Genomic DNA, 15,252 nt, shown 5'->3' on the forward strand with positions numbered 1-15,252 from the left:
TCCACTCTCTGGAGTATTGATGATGGGGGTGTGTGCACAAGCCTGAAGGTGAAGCCATGAAAGGGGAGTTTTGGTCTGCACAATTAGCGGAGAGAGGTGGAAGTCAGTGAGCGTACACAGAATGAAGAAAACCAGGACCCGAGGGCCTTACGCCTGTAGAATGGTAGAGGAGAACAGGCTGGTTCTAACCTCCAGTGCCCCATCTGCACCAGCAGAATGGGAGTTAGGGTTATATAATACCTGACGGAGATCTTTATGTCTTTGGGAGTCAAGTGTGGGGTATACGTCTTTCCTCCATTTCTACCACTTAGTTTGAAACATATACATACATACATCGTCGTCGTCGTCGGCAGCCGTCCGTCTTGAGAGACGATGGTGTAGCTTCTTAAGAGTCTATCTGCACCGCCGAGAATGGTTGTGCAGTCCGACTCGGGAGTGACACGGTATCTGTCTCCTCCCGTGTTGAATCGACATCTTGTGATAACGCTGGAGTGTCCTCTCCAGTGAAGCTGAAGCTACAGAGCCTGGGCAGGGTGATATGGAGGGTCTGCTGTTGCCCATGCAGCAGACCCCCCCTCTCTTCGCAGCTGAAGGGTCCAAGGGAAAGATGGAGTCAATACAGCTTGGCTTCAGGTGCGCCGCAGGAGTTGCCGGTGTTGACTACAACGTCAAACCGCCTTAGGGACTCCGGCTCCGGATTTTCTGTCGGGGTTTACTCCCTTAGCCTTTCCCCTGAAGAGGTATGCCGCAAGGCAGCGGAGGTTTTTTGGAGTCAGAGTTTTCCTTCTCTGATGTGCCCTGACTGGAAGATCGAACCAGCGACACTTAGCTCGCAGGCCGACGCTCAATCCACTGAGCCAAACCAGCCAGGGTATCATACATACATACATACATATATATATATATATATATATATATATATATATATATATAGAGAGAGAGAGAGAGAGAGAGAGAGAGAGAGAGAGAGAGAGAGAGAGAGAGAGAGAGAGAGAGAGAGAGAGTCTTCACTTATATTTTTGGTGTGATAGAATCTTCCTTGCAAATAACAAGCGATGTGTTAGGACTGCACAGAATTTGAAACAGGATGAAATTGGACACAGCATGTGGGGAAGGCTGACATCTGGCTTGTGTATTATATATCTCTTTTTCATTCCCACGTCTGTGGTTTCCAACCACAAGGGAATATATCTTACACTTCCCGATTTCTCCGGTTCTTTAAAGGTGCTTCGGACGCAATTATGCAACCATTAGTTATTTCGAAATCTCGTTAGATGAATCAGCTTCTACACTCCAGAAGGTGTGACGAGTGAAGCTGACTTTCCGTGCATACGAAAGAGACAGTGAGGAAATCTGCATTGGAGGTTGGATGATACTCAAACACTGCCTCTCCTTAGTTAAAATAGATGCACAAGTATCAGCCGCTCTCTAATTTAGTGCAGTGCCAAGGTTAAAAACTCCATTGTGACAAGAGGGTATCCCTAAGCATCTGATTCCCAGGAAGCGATTTACATAACTGAAAAGACTGTCGCTTATTTTGTAGTTCCTTTTCCTTTGCAATATACTAATAAGTGCCACTTTGAAAGAATCATACACAATCGTTTTAGTCTTTGCGGTGAATGGGAGCGGAGGCATTCTGGAGTCCTTGAAAAGATGCCTCATTTTTGAATTTGATGCTCTCAGCATTTAAATGGCACCCCTTGAAAAGATTCATACTTTTCAGAAAAAAAAAAAAAGACCACTTTCAGCTCCGTGAAGATGAGATGAAGAAAGGAATGCCTCTGAAAGATTTTGAAATGCAGAATTGGTTTATAGAAACAGATCGTGTAGTGTGATCTTATTTGTATTCCATAACCTTTTCCCCCACCCTGTATCTTGGATTGTTTCTGATATAACATTTTTGTGATGGAAACACAAACATCCAAGGGAAAAAAAAACAGGAATTTAATGATCAGAAGTGACAGCTTTCCCATAAAGGATGGGGTTCACTAAATTTCCAAGCACACATCATTTTTTTATAATTTATGAATTTTTTTTAACTCAGAAAAGAGGTTTTATGGACTTAAAGGAAGTGTACTGTTTCCGATTATATTGATTGAGTGTGGGATAATAATGAAAATAAGAATAGGAAAAAAATTGATCCTGGAATTTTATTCTGAAGAACTCAAAGTATTTCGCATATCTGGAGCTTTATTTTTCCCTCTGCAGAAAGAGTGTTTTTGGTAGCATGCTGACCCATCAGGAGGCCATAGGAGATGGTTTCATTATCCCTGGGTGCCAGGCTCTGTAAAAAGAGTATCTTTCTGGGGGGCTGAGGCACAGCAACATGCACAGTCAGTCTGATCATATAGCCTTAGAGTCCCTGGGCCCTATTTCATGGTCTGTGAGTGATTTAAGTAAAAACATTAACAGTATATACATATGGAAATTATGCTAAGACATTTCCTCCTTTGTGAAATTCTCACGGTGTGCTTTTCTCAGACCTAATGATCTTTCTTTGTAATGGTTTCTTGGGGGCGGGGGGGGGGGGGCAAGTGTTACTGAACTAAAGATCTGTGTGGTAACCGTTTTCCAAGATGAGCCTCAGACTGGGCAGCGCAAAGAAGGTCAGTGTAGAGCCACAGAATTGTAGCATTTACAATGGACACCATGGTGTTTTTCAAATAATCAACTACTGAGATACCAGACTAAACAAAAGGAAGTGACTTGCTTAACTGTGCTCACATCTCTGCGGTTCAAATGCAAATGAGAACCAGGTTCCTTCCTCTTCCCTTGACAGCTCTAGAGGGCAGGTCTTTGAAGGAAATCCTCAACCTCTGTTGGCTCTTATAACATTTGAGCCGAACCACCGATAAAGCACGTATAAAATTTCTTTCCATTCTACAGAGTCACGCAGACAAGGCTATGAGATTTGTCCCCATTCTTCCAGTTCATTCCAGGTCCTACCTGCCACATTCTCATTGACACACCATTCCAAAGGGACTGCTCCTTTTCTTCCTTAGGGGGAGAAGTTATTAATTACATCTTTTTATTTGCCATTGTCGCTTTTAACTCTAAATGAGTAAATAGATACCTTTTTTAAAATAAAAAGGTAATTTTATAATAACTTTGTACTAGAATCTTCTCTAGAATCTCTAACATCTATGCCCCTTACCTCTGAATGCACACCTCTAGGGGTTAGCATTCTTCCCACTAGGAGGAAGTTTTATTAATGACTAGATCATTCTTTGTGTTAATGTTTAAACATTCTTCATGATAATGAACTGCCGCCTGCTGCCCTCCCTCCTATCACTACTGGCCCTGCTCTTGCCCTCCAGGGCAACACAGATTAAAATGAGTCCTTCCTTGTGACAGTCATTTTCATATCTGAGCAGAGCAAGCTCATCATTCTTCTAATTCATTTCTTCACCAAGATCATCTATTTCCGTAGATCAAAAAGTAAGGGGTCCCCTTTAACTTTGAATTAAAGTTAGAGAAAGAGACCTAAATCGTAGTAAGAGTTTTTTTTAGCAGGAGGCATAGAGAGGACATGCAGTATTCAGCCACTTCTGAGTGGCCACAAACAAGTTTCCCTGCATTCTTTATTACCTTTTGCATTTGTCGACTAAGAAGCCTGGATTAGATGGTGATTTTGTCCCCCAGTTCTAAATGTTCTGTCCTCACCAGATATCTCAAAGGAAAACAGTATCAGACCCACTGCTCCCTTAATATTTTGTTTGTGGTTGGTAACTTTAATCCACACGTTCCAAGTACATTCTAAAGCATACAGGAAGCTTAAGATGAATGCCTCGGACAAACTATACTAGGATCTTAGAGAATGCACAAGTCCAAGAATGAGCGACAGAACCCCCCCACCCCCCAAGTTTTGCACATTTCCTGGAATTTTCAGCAAATCTGTGCTGAAGCCGACTGTGAAAACTGGAAGATTCTAGTCTGGTTTGTCCAAGATACCTGATTATGTTAAGAAAACAATCTGTGTTGATTGTGTTTTCTTTTTTTTCAGGGGAGCAGGCAAGATTAGCTTGTTTTTTAATATGATCTTATATAAGGACTGTCCCTAAGTTAATTTGTAGATGAGGTTCAGTGTAGTCTATAAGACTAAGATGGTCTGAGTGAGGCCAGGTCTGAACAGTAGTTTTTTATATATTTGAAAGGTTTATTAAGACACCAGGGCACAGACTTATTTTAGGTTTAATAAAGTTCAATAAAACAAAAATTAAAATATTTCATTCTAAAGCAGCCACTTTTAGTTGTAAATCCAGGGACCTAACTCAAGTGTTCTCATGCTAGTTTAGCTTCTTCTATTACAGTAACAGGCAAGTGCCTGGAATCTACTTAAGGAGCAGGCAAATGTAGAGTTACCATTGTGAGTCCACAAAACACAGAGTTTATTCTTATGTTATTATTTATTCTTGTAGTGTATTTTTTTCCGTATAACAAATGTAAACCTACTTTTGCCCACCCCTGGTAATTCACTATTCTTAACTATGATATTATCTGTACCATTTGAGAGAAAGTGTTATCATTTTCAAACTGATAATTCATGGGGGAATATTTTTGATTCCGGAATGCAGACCGATAGGCAAAATATCTCTTTCCCCCTTCTAAATAAACACTGAGTCACAAGTTTGAGAGAGAGTAAAGTAGGTGTGGTTTCTAAGACTCATTATCAGATTTTGGGGTGTGTGTGTGTGTGTGTGTGTGTGTTTCTCTCTGCTACTTTTTCCTACGGTACCTCTAATAACGAAAACTGCACAGATGTTTTCCGCATTCTGTAGAATGCTTACTTTTCAAGTGGCTTCTGAGAGCAGATGTTCCCATGTGTCTTTGTGTCTTCTTTTCAGTTGATGCCTTTGTAACGTTAAAAGAAAAGCGTAGGGGTGGAGAGGAGGAGTACTAAAGAAGACCAATTGCAGAAGAAAAATAAAAACAAGTATATGTTTAACTTTTTAGTTATGAGCCCATGAAAGAACCTCCACTCGATTCAGTTGAATTTAATAAGTACTTATTAAAACCCTATATATAAGGCTCTTGGCTCCTATTCTGGGGATTTCAAAGTAGACAGATGTCACATAGGTCAGAGGAAGGATATTTGCGAAACAGGAACACATTCACAAGGCGTATATGCAAGCTGGTACCTCTGGCAGAAGGCAGGAATAAAGTACAAAACTTTAGAACATATGCAAAGAAAAGCAAAATTATTAGCAGAGTCTGGGTATGGCTTCATGTGGTGAAATAAGTGGGAATTTAAATTCATATGGCGGTTTAAAGCGAAAGTATAAAGAATCATGAACACCAGACTGAGGAATTCGATATTAAGTAGATTTGTACTGGTGAATGTTTTCGGTAGCAGAGTAATACAATCAGAGCCATGTATTTTGAGAGATTACTCTGGCAATCCTGTGTAAGAAGAATCTGGGAAAACAGAGACAACGGAGATAAGGAACCAACCACGGCTATTCATTTTACTAGTGATAAAAGAATAAGGCGGGATGCAATCTGTAAAAAAAAAAAAAAAAAAGGGAAAGTTATAGATGCAAAGATACTGAGGTAAGAGGATCGTTACCTAAAGTGTTACTTCTGTTGCATTCCCTCCCAGCAGGTGTGAGGAAGGAAACAATGGTCACCATGCTGCCATTCATAGAAATCGGGATGTTAACCAATGACAATGTAGGGGTCAAGGTTATGAGTTTTATTTTCTTGTAACAAATGCCGTTGTTAATATCCAACAGACAAAGCACATCTAAGGAAAGGAAAAGGGTTTCGAGCTAGAGATAAATATCTCACGACACATCCTGTATAGAATTGAACAGTTGCCGAGGAAAAGCCTGAGAGAGTTGGGCAAGAACAAGCTGGCTAGCTGTGTGGTACTGATGAGGGCAAAGAGAAAGTAGAGGAGCCTGCAAGACAAGTATTAATAGTTCAAATTGAAAAACAGGTCCCCAAAGAAAGATGATCCTACCTAATGCCACACAGCAGATAGTTCTGAAGAAAAAGGAAAGATGAAAGGATTTGTCTGTGGTGAGATTCTGATGACGACATTGGGTAAAGTATTGGTTGACAATTGTAGTTAAAAATGAGAACCTCAAAATATGTTTTAATTAGTTAATGCTTTTAGAAAAAGAAGTTTCCTATCTGTTTACATAAAAACACTGGCCTTCAGATAATTTTAGAATTCAAAGTACTAAACAGATAAATAGATTTGAGGAGAATCTACATTACATGGAAGGAATTTCTGTTTTGTCACTAATCATGGCAGTGGGAGGCTGAGAGACTTGACCTTGATTCAGAGACCTCCATTCCCAGACCTGAATCTAGAAATTCCACTATCATCCATTTTCATCCCTGCAAGATGCCCTCATTGCAAATAGGCTTTCTTCTCTGTGGATTTATTTGTCACTCATGTAGGCCAGCAGGTGACTTGTATCTGTTTCCTACTAACCTGGTTTTGCCTAATAATAATGTTATGCCATGACAAGGACATTATTTGCCAGAATCCATAGATGGACATTCTAGGGAAATCTTCTTGTCTTCTGCAATTCTGTTCTCTGACTTGTTGCCTTAGAAGATTTTGAAAGCATAACTTTGCCTCTAACCAGGAGAAGTTCGTTAAGATCACAGTTCCAGTTGCTGATTGTTGAAGGTCATAGTTTTCATTAGAATGGAGAAAGATATGATAGTTGAATTCATTGTGGTGTATATTCTAATTCTTAGAGATTCGTTCTTTATATTTAATCTGAGTCTTCTCAGAAACTTAAAATCTTGGGTCCTGTTTCCCTTCTGGAGAAGGTATAAGGGGCTTCTAGCAAGCCACTTGATGTATATAATTGATTTTTTCCCTCCTGATATTGATATGATTATATGTGAAAATGGATGTGGGAGTGTTTTGTGAAAATTATAAAGCATTATTAACCAGTTTTTAACTGCTAGTATTATTAATTATAAAAAACAAGTAATTAGAATAAGCAACCATATGACAACTGGCTATAAAAAAAAAAAACACAAGATATTATAATATTCTACAAATATCAAAACAAATGTTTGTGGTACCATGTAGGGAAGGGACAGGTCAGACTAAATACACAGTGGCCCATGTTAACATTAATAACTACTTTAGAGTACCTCAATTCAGATGGCTTAATTAATATTTGTAATATGAACACCATACTAATTGCAATACAAATGTAATAGTTGTGATATTGATCCAAACTCACCAAAAAACGTTTCCTTGGATTCAGCATATCCTGTAAGATGGAGGGAATAATGGGATATATTCAGAGATATTTTTAGCCAAAAGATTTGAAACCTTTAAAACAATCTTGTGCTGCAAATTGAAGCCTCAGCTATTTGTAAAACTTTTTTTTTAGGACATTGATTTTCCTGGTAATGTTTGGTAAACCCGAACATTTAGCATGTTCATTGGACTTGGCCCTGCCCAAGTGTCTATACGGTGAGGGTGGACACAGTACAACCCTCTTAACACAGAGCGTTTCTTCCTACCGCTCTTCAATTTTCTTTTCACTATGTTTTTCTAGCATTTCTATTGTTACAAAACCTGAATGCTACTACATCTCAAACATTTGACCCCTGTAGAACACGACTCCCAAAAATCAATCAATAAATAAAAATCCACCATTTTTCCATCCTTTTATAAGAATGAACAGCATCACAGCAAAAAAGGTACTTAACTCTTGCTTGAATCTTTACATTTTTTAAATGGTTGAGCATAAGTAGAACATACCTGGACTTCTCCTTCACTAACTAGATTAATGTATAAAGATAATGATGTCAGGGAATGGAAACATCTTTTCAGTGGGAGAAGAAATACATGATATAGAAAACCAAATACTTATTTGTTTCAATAATAGTGCAGAAAGCTGTGTTCCAGCTAGGGCTTGATGAATAATATGGAGTTATCCTTCAACAAGTTGCTACCCAATATATTTCTCGAATGAGAAATTTGAATGACTGCCTTGAAAAAGTTTAGCAAAAAGTTGTTTCTAAGCAAGAAGTTGCATCAATGCATAATTGTGTCTTGTTCGTATTTTTTCAATGGTGAGATGTTGTGTACTTCAGTACATAAGTTTGAGCTTGGAAATCATTTAGAAGGCCACCTTCATGTTCCCCAAGGGAACTGGCAAAAACTGCTTTGTGCCCAGCAAGAGGTAGTTTGATAATGAACTATGTCTGGTTAGAAAAGAGTTGACCCAGAAACTACAATTGAAGGGAAAAATAAAATAGAGCCTCTACACTCAGCTTATTATTTATTACTTCTGGGTACAAAGAGGAATGCATACATTATAAATCTTGTATACTTAATCAAATTAATGATGGGCTGATTAACATGTTTTTAAACCATGAGATCATACAAGCAAGACACACCATTTAAGAAGTTACAAAATGACTAGCCCTGCATACAAAACCTAGCCCTGCATAAAATAATCGCTATAATGAGTAAATATCAGCCACCAAAAAGTCCCTCTGTTCTGGATGATATATCTTTTATAACTGGGGATAACTGAACTTTAGTTACTTAACTTTTCTCTTTTGATTTACACCACATCTCTTTATAATATATCTTCTGCTAGTATTTCTTCCATGAGCAATGTTTTGGTATTTGGTTACCTGACTAAACGGTAGGTTCATCAAGGGCAAGATTGTTTCTTTTTTATTCTCTGATGTGTCCCATAGCCCTTAGAAGTGTACTCTGCAAGAAATGGACTCTTAATCGATATTTATTTAATGAAGCAAGTATGTTCTATTAAGAACAACAAGAGCAACCACTATGTGCTTGCCTTGAAGCCATGTGAGTGCTTCTTATGAACAGGGGCAAACCCACATGTGTTCCATGTGGAGGACAAGGCTGGATGATTTCAGTTTGCAAACTGGAATGAGGATGATCATTGCGGACACAATCTGTATATAAAGAGCATAGTTGCCCCTACTATGCTAGGCGCTGTGCTAAGTGCTTTGCAAATATGATCTCAAAGCTCACTAAAATCTCGAAAAACCCAGTTATGTTTTACGATACTTGATCATTCCACATCTTCACGGAGGTAAGAAGGCCCTGACCCAAGGGTGCGTGGCTAGTAAGCTTAGTTGAAACTCAATGATATGCCTCTGAGTCCATATTTTGACCCCACTTTGATATACTTTTTTTGCATGCAGTATCTTATGTGTTTCTCAACCCTTTGAAACACAAGGAATGTGCAGTTTTAGGGTCACACCCGTTTTTAAGAGGCAAGTATCATATATATATATATATATATATTTTTTTTTTTTTTTCTGGAAAGAGAGGGAGAGAGAGGGAGAGTAAACTGTCTTCAGGCATCCCTGGTAAAGCCTTGGTAATACTTCCTTCACTTACCATGGAAGTTAACAATCACAAAAATAACACCAGTCAATGCCCTCAAACACCCTTTCCCTTTATTGAAGTGAAAAAAAAATTTTTTTTTTTTTTTTTTTTTTTTTTTGCCATAAACTGCCTGTCTTTTAGAAATAATCTCTGAGGTTCAGATTACACCATGTGCCATTGGCTTATTTGTGTCCTGGGTTGCAGAAAAGTGGCTGACTCAGCTGCACCATCACCTGCCTTCAACACGTTTCTAGGTGAGAGCAAGGCTTCCAAATGAGTGAGAAAGTGTCTCCTTTTACAGTGCATCTCTTTTCCCTAATAAATAATCTGCGTATCACAGAGAAACTTCACCGCTCCTCCTAACCAGCACGCAGAACAAGTGCCATTATATCTGGGAGATGGGGCAGTTTTCGGCATATTGAGGAACCTTAGAACTGATCATAATAATCAAGACAGCTTGCTTACATGACTCATAGCTAAAAATGATTGAAATCCTCTGAACAATGACAAACATAAGGTCAGAGAGGGACAACATGAGATTTATTACGGACAAGTACAAAGTAACGTATGCACGGGGCAAAAGGCCATCAGATAGATATTCAATGCTAGAGGGAAGCTGGCCAATTTGTGTTTTCAAGGGGCTGAGTATAGTCATCGTTTATGGGTCTGGTTTAGAGAGACATTGAACTACAGAGAGCGCAAGATCTGACCTTCGAAAGCATGGCAGAAAGACGTGGGCCTGGTGTAATTAGACTTTGGACACAGCTGTGCCTTTTTCTGGCTGTGTGGCTTTAGACAATCTGCTTTATCTCTGTTCAGTGTGGTTCCTAAAGTTTTAACATAAATGAGGAGACAAGCTTGTGCCCTGCTTACCTTACCCAATTGTCATTGATATAAAATAAAACCATATATCTGTTGACTTGGACAGAGGTCCACTTTTAAATTTTTTATTTAATTAGGGCATGCCCTGGCCCATGTGGCTCAGTTGGTCGGGCGTTATTCCCCAAACTGAAAGGTCACCAGTTCCATTCCTGGTTGAGGCACATGCCTAGGTTGAGGGTTGGGTCCCCAGTTGGGACGTGTGCAAGAGGCAATCATTTGATGTTTCTCTCTTACGTTGATGTTTCTCCCCCTCTGTGTCTCCCTGACCCTCTCTCTGGAATCAGGAAAAGAAAACAAATTTATTTTGTTTATTTATTTTTAAGAGTTCATTTTATTGTATTTTTTTTTCATTACAATTTATCACCCATATACCCTTTCCCATCTCCTGCAATCACCACACTGATATCCATGTCCATGAGTTCTAAGAAAAATATATTTTTAAAAATTTCAAATTAGGATACAACAGAAAACATACCATAATCTCATGTTACACATACACACACAGGCCATATCATATATAAAATGGCAGTTTTCTATTTCTCCTTTATATTTTTCCTTGTTCTCTGATTTATTTTGGTGCTAAATCATGTTTTCAATGATTGTTATTTTCCTAAGAGCGAGAAAAAGAGAAAAGGAAAGAAAGGTATGTACAGAAATGAAAATCATTAATGCTATAAAAGAAAGTTATGAAGCGGTACCAAGATCTTTTTTTTTTTTTTTTTTTTAAAGTGTGGTGTTAAACATTAGAATCTTGAGAGAGAATAGAAAGAACAAAGAATCTGCCACATTGTAGTCGCATTGGAAGAGGAGCCCATACATTAAATTTGGGTCAAATACTGACTAAAGGTGTGCCCATGTGGCTTTAGGCCATGACTTTAGTGTTTACAAAATAAGGTAAAAGCCACTTTAGACTCAGGGTCTTTGGAGTCGATGTGAGTGGACGCATGCAGGGTAGCTTTGGGAAAGTTTCCGAGGCTTACTCGAGGGTTGAAAAGGAGCATTAGAACTTTTAAACACTGATCTTGTATGTCTGTTCTGAAATTTGGCCTTTTCAAAGATGCAAAACAATGTTTTAGAGCAATAAATAACAATAAATCATTATCTATTGTTAACCTTTGATAATAATGTCACCTACTTGTCCTTGGACCCAGGTGTACTCGCCCCTGTTTCCTTCACGGCCCAAAAGCAGAGACTATCCATCTCAGCGTGCTAGTCAGAGTTTTGTCACTCAATTCAACTCTTGCTCCTTCTGGGGGTGGGGGTTGGGGTGGGAGTCTTTGGGGGTCAAAAAGAAGGTTTCCTTCTCCGTGTTCCTAAACCTCTGTATAAACATTAGAGTTCCACTGTCAATACCTCTTGAAGGTTCATGCCTCTCACTTCTCTGCCAAAAGCCAAGTGAATATCAGTCTTTGTGATCTTCTTAGTTTTGCAGAAAATTGAAGCAGTGGGAATCATTCTGATTGTTTAAGATCCAAGTTATGAAAATACAAGGTATACTTTCTCTCCACTTACTTTTTTTAAGTAGGTAGCTCCCTTGGCGCCTTGAAATTTTTCTTACTGATCCTAAACTATCTTCCAGGAAGGCAGGAAGGGAGGAGAGTGGCCCTTCTAGCATAAGTTATTCAAGCATAAGTGAAGATAAATCATGTCAGAGGCAGTAATGTGAGCCAGTCATCAAATGGGGTTCTATTTGCCAAAACAGTCACTGGAAACAGCAAAATGAAATGCCTCTGCAACTGTTCCGGAAGCCGGCGATAGCGTGGTGAGCAGGCTGGTGGCGAGGTCCCCTTAGATTCCGTTCTCGGGTGAGAAGGCGGAGCAGTCGCGCCTGCAAAAAAAAAAAAAAAATAAGTGATGCCAACAGCAAAGCAATCCCTGGATATTCCCGGTCCCGGAGGCGTTACTGGGAGAAAACCCAGATGCTCACAGGCATGTCTGCACGCCCAGAGTGTTAGGTGAGGGATTCGTGTTGTTCCCGTTTTCCCTTTGTTCTTACACATGATAGCCATGGTCCCTTCTTTGTCCTCTAGGAGAGCAGAAGAGAGAAAGCCGGATAAAGAACTGCCGTTATTGTCAGTAATTCAGGTGGTTTTTTTTTTTGTTGTTGTTGTTTGTTTGTTTTTTTAATGGCTGCTTTATTAGGACAACTAAAAATTAAGTAAAAACAAAGGAGGAGCATTATTATATGCGGGAGGACCCAAAGAAAACTGGAATTTATTTTTTAAAAAAACTGTGTTTTTCTTACATGTTTAAACTTCAGTCACCTTCAAGGTCTTCTCCATTTGATGAAATACACCTATCGAGACATTTTTTCCACTGCTCAAAACAGTTTTTGAACTGGTCGATTTTGATGGCTTTTAGTGCTTCTGCCATTTTTTGTTTCACTCCTTTCACACTGGAAAAATGTTTCCCTTTGAGGACTTTTCTTTTTTTTAAATCAGGGAGAAAAGAAAGTTGCTCAAGAAGATACCAGGTGAATAGGGAGGGTGGAACACAGGGGTCATGCCATTTTTAGTAAAAACTGCTAAGCACGCAGTACAGAGTGGGCAGGTGTGCTCCTCAATCCCACATCATAAAATGGGCAACCAAGTTGAGTCTTCAAAAAAAAAACATTTCACTGAAACCGAACGCAGCCTCTCACCACAAACCAGCTGGTACACCGGTACAGATGGGTTTCTAGAACACTCACCTAGCTGGGGAAGTCTATATTACAAGGGGCTCCCCATCTAGAAGGTAATTCCATTTTTTTGGTCCCTCCTTTTTTATATGTATGTAACGGTAGAAAAAATATCTTACAGGCTTACCCTAGAATTCCCTGTAAAGAACAAATTGTATTTAAGGAAATACCTTGAGGAAGCCACTTAGTATAGTAGGTGAGACTCTTTCAGCAACTGGTCAGTGGGAGACAGTGTAATAAAGTGATAATTAAATTGCTCTCTGTGATTAATTACATAGAAGAGACGAGGAGGATAAGGGGGGGCTGACTAAGAAATTTTTCCACACACATATTCTTTTTACTTTTTTGAGGTATAATTGGCGTAAAATTTTATATTAGTCTCAGGTGTACAACATGATTCAATATTTGTATGCATTGCAAAATGCTTACCACAATAACTAGTTAACACCCATCACCACACATAGTTACAGAATTTCTTCCTTTTTCTTATGAATACTTTTTCTCATGATGAGAATTTTTAAGGTTTGTTCTCTTAGCAACTGTTACATGCGCGACACAGTATTATTAACTATAGTTGCCAGACTACATACTGAATCCTATTACTTATCTATATTATAACTACAAGTGTATACCTTTGGACCCCCTTCACCCGTTTGATCTGTCCCCCCAATCCCTGCCTCTGGCAATCAACATTGAGTTCCCTGCACCTTTGAGCTTCGGTTTTCTGTTTCTCCTGGTTTTATTGAGAAAAAACTTATATGCATCACTGTATAAGTTTAAGGTGTACAGCCTGATGGACTGATTTAAATACGTTGTGAAATAATTACCACAACAGGTTTAGATCCATTATCTCATATACATACAATAAAAAGAAAAGAAAAAATTATCCCATGATGAGAACTCTCAGGATGGTGAGGGAGGAAAAATAATTTTCCTTCTACTCTCTTAAGTTTTGCTGCTGGTCTAATCATCAAATGCACATGAGACAGATTCATGAGAGAAGATGCCACATTTATTACAAATGTACATACAAAATATATTGATTCCCCCTAAGAATACAGGACCCCAGGACAAATTCGGCAGATGAGGCTGATCAGCCAAATCAAAGGTCTGGGACTTCAAAGATAATTCACAGGTAGATGAGAAAAAACAAATGTTTGGTAAACAGCTTCTTGCTGGGCCGTCCAGAAAATGGCCCTGGAGGGAACTGGAAGAAACAGAGAGGTCCTCTCTCTCTGCCACGCTTAGTGTTTGTTATGCTACAGTGAGAGCCCCCTTCCTTCAATCAGGTCTTCTCCCTGAATTCTTTCAGAGAGTTAGGGAGAAGGTCAAAGGTTTATTCTGAGTCTTCTGTTTCTTAAAAACTAACCAGTTTAAAATAATATCCCCCAAAGACCTATTTGGGGGTGGCAAAACGCTGCTTTCCCTCAGGATTCACTCTCTTCACAACTTCTCTGTACAGCACACAGCAGTGTTTAGTACAGTCACGTTGGACTTAGTCATCCTGCTACAGATTTATCTTGTAACTGGATGTTTGCACCTTGTGATCACCTTCCTCCAACTCTCCCACCTCCGACCCTGAACTCTGGTAACCACATATCTGATGTCCTTTTCTAGGAGTTCTTTTTGTGGTTTTTAGATTTCACCTCTATGTGAGATCATGCGGTATTTGTCTAGCATAATGCCTTCAAGGTCCATCCAAGTAGCCTCAAATGATAGGATGTCCTCCTTTATATGGCTAAATAATTAATAATGGAATTTTATATTTTTATATATGCATATATACAATTATATATAAAAAATTTCATTTATCCATTCATCTGTCATTGGGCACTTAGGTTGTTACCATACCTTGGCTATTGTGAATAATACTACAATGAACATGGGAGGGCGGATATCTTTTTGAGTTAATGTCTTTTGTTTTCTTCAGATAAATACCCAGAAGTGGAATTGCTAAATCGTCTAGTAGTTCTATTATTTACAGTGACGTTTGTACAACATGATGTCTGTATGCGATTTCCAGCTGCTGCAGTGTTACACCTCTACCATCTTTTCAAACCCCAGTAACCCTGTCACACACAGAAATCTTGGGCAAAGATTATTGCTCTGATGGCAGGTCAGAAACCACTACATTCCACACCTGGGTCAGTGGCGAAAAAATAAAGACAACATGTGTATGGTGTTGGGGTGACTCATACACTGAACTTAGAGGGAGGAGTTGAACAGGAGCTGAGAATGTCAGCCCTATAGAAATGTACAGGAATCTGGGAAAATTAGAGTTTAAAAAAAGAAAAAGTGTTTCTTCACTATACCTATGATTGGGAAGAGAAACCAATCT

Source organism: Furipterus horrens, unplaced genomic scaffold (assembly GCF_987537825.1).
Source record: "Furipterus horrens unplaced genomic scaffold, mFurHor1.1.pri manual_scaffold_10, whole genome shotgun sequence".
NCBI lineage: Eukaryota > Metazoa > Chordata > Mammalia > Chiroptera > Furipteridae > Furipterus > Furipterus horrens.